Source organism: Electrophorus electricus, chromosome 7 (assembly GCF_041902795.1).
Source record: "Electrophorus electricus isolate QZ-2024a chromosome 7, ASM4190279v1, whole genome shotgun sequence".
In the NCBI taxonomy this organism is placed as follows: domain Eukaryota; kingdom Metazoa; phylum Chordata; class Actinopteri; order Gymnotiformes; family Gymnotidae; genus Electrophorus; species Electrophorus electricus.
The window spans coordinates 32,152,501-32,155,000 of record NC_137503.1 but is presented as its reverse complement, the minus strand read 5'-3'; the positions used below and the strand labels follow the sequence as shown (position 1 = coordinate 32,155,000).

At 40.4% G+C, this 2,500-nt stretch overlaps 1 protein-coding gene across 11 annotated transcripts in view; it reads left to right on the top strand.

The window, feature by feature from the left end:
- The window catches only part of ralgps2 (Ral GEF with PH domain and SH3 binding motif 2), a 72,485-nt gene that overhangs the window by 26,754 nt on the left and 43,231 nt on the right, over positions 1-2,500 (top strand). The gene's annotated exons all lie outside the window — the stretch shown is intronic.

The window sequence follows — 2,500 nt, the reverse complement described above, 5'->3', positions numbered from 1 at the left end:
TGTATTGTATAGTTCAGCATGTCCAAAATGTATAATACACGTGTAGCAGGATCTGCTTGGCTGAACAAATCCAATAAAAGTTTTAGAATATGATCCAATTATGTCCCACTCCTGTACACCCACAGATAAACTCATGCATTCACACACACACACACCTTACTCTCATCTCTGAATAATGAATGCATAAGGCTGTTCTAACTGTTATTTTTAAACTCACCTTGGATCTCAGTCATTGTGCTTGAGCACAGTTATATGCTTCAAAATGAATAGGCTATGAACTTCATGCTTACCACAGTGAACATCTTTATATAAACACACAGGAACAGTTTGGATTGGTTTGCCTTCACTCATGCCTGGGTAGCTTGCATTCTCCCACTCTGAGCGATATATGGAGACAATCAAGCCTACCTGTGCTCTCTGTGTATAGCAGAGAGCTTCAGCAGCGTAAGCTGTGATTTATCAGGCCTTTGGTGAGCTTCCTCACGCTGAAGCCCAGTGGAGCCATCTGGTGTTTTCCCTTTTATGAGTGCTGACACAATGCGTGTGAGAGGAAATCGGTCTAATCCTTGAGAGAGAGAGAAAATATTGCATGCCTGAGATTTGTTTAGATGTATTAGGTTTTTGTTGTAGTCGTACATGTTTAAATATATGGTGATCATGCATAATTACCAACCCTTCACAGAGAATATATTGGAGTGAATAAATTAAAATGAATTATGCAGTTTCTTTCTTTCTACTGACTAGTGTTGCTCATATTTTGCCAGACTTGTTTGAAAAAAGGACTTCAACTTCCTTGAATATCTAATCTTGGATTGTCTGTAAACAACAACAAAAATTATATTCGGTAAAAAAAAAAAAGCCAAAGTGATTTAAATGTTCAACACATTGGGTGGAAATGCATTCATTCTGATTTGAATAATAATAATAATAATTAATAATTCCTGTGATACAGTGGAGCTTTGTTACTGGGCTGTATTTGAGTTACAGGCCAATGATGTGTGGCCTTTTCATATTCTAAATAAAGCTGAATATGTCTGAGGAGGTCGTGTACTATGTCTGATGAAGCAGGCAATGTTTCTAAAGAGCTCCATTAAAAAAAAAACTGTAATGGACATAATTGCAGTCGTTTGGTCTCAGTGTCTCCTGAGTTGTTTGACAGGCAGACCACTTTTACTTTAAAATCCTGAGTTTAAAAATTCTCTGTGGAATTGTCAGTTAGTGACAATGTGTTTGTTTGCATGTGCACAGATCAGAGAGCTGTTGAGTGCATGACTTCCTGTTACTTTTTGTGGAGGATCATATTGACTTCTGATGGACAACTAGTGGCTTCACCTGCTGTGATCTGAACCGAAAACCAGTTTAATAAAAAGAGAAAGAAGCAATGAAAATGTTAGAATGAAAGTGGAGAAAAGCAAGATTTGTTAGATGTATGGAGATCTATTAAAGTGGATAAGACTCCAGTGGGAGTCTGGATTGTGTGTTTTCTGTTTTTAGTGGCACTCCTGATTCAGCTTATGTGAGGAGACCAATGGTGTCCCAGCCTGGGGGCTGAAGGATGTGCTGTAACATGCTGTATGATTTATTTTATTTTTTTAGTGTGTGTGTACACAGTGATTCTAATGCCTCCCAGCTGTGACTGTGTGTAGCCATGGGGGAGTAATGAGGGCTATTGTTTTGGCTGCATGGTTACGGTACACAGTGCGAATTGTGTTTGAGCCTGGCTTTGCTCAGCTGCACCTTACTGCCAGCTGTGGGACGTGTGTACCGTAGGGGAGAATGCAGCCGGGGGCCTTGCTGGAGCTCACCTCCCACACATATACACACATCCACGCACAAGCACGTGCGTATGCACACATGGTCGGATGTACATAGACACACACCCCAGATGCTGCTGGAGCTGAGTGCCAGAACCTGACAGGTAGTCAGTGCTGCCATTCCCTGCATCGTATAATTATCATGCTGTTCCAACTTCACTGCTCTAATTAAAGAGGAATAACATACACGTGCCCAACTGTATGCACAAACTACGCACAGTAAAAAGTAAAAAAAACAAAAAAACAAAAACAGAACACTACTGCCGGATAGATAGGACTCTCAATCCTAGATTGATATTGAAGTTCACCTGTGTTTTGATGCTTTCTCTAAGAACATGATCAGTTTGGCTCTCTGTTTCTTGTTGATGTGTGCTGGTGTGTTTTGGAGGAGTGCTGGCTGAGTAGTGAGACAGTGTTCATGACTATGATATTTCTGTATAGACATACAGCAATTTTCCAGAAAGAGAGAGAGTGTGAGTGAGTGAGAGAGAACGACTCTGGGTTATGCATTCACTGTATTCTGTTTCTGGGAAGAACATTGTAGATTTATGATATTTGTAAAGACTATGTTCAGTCTTGGACAAAGACATGCACACAGGTGTTTTCGTGCTGCATTGCGAATGTGTGGGTGTCACTCCAGTACCCTCTCTTAACCCTTCAGACACATATACACTTTTCACCTGTTT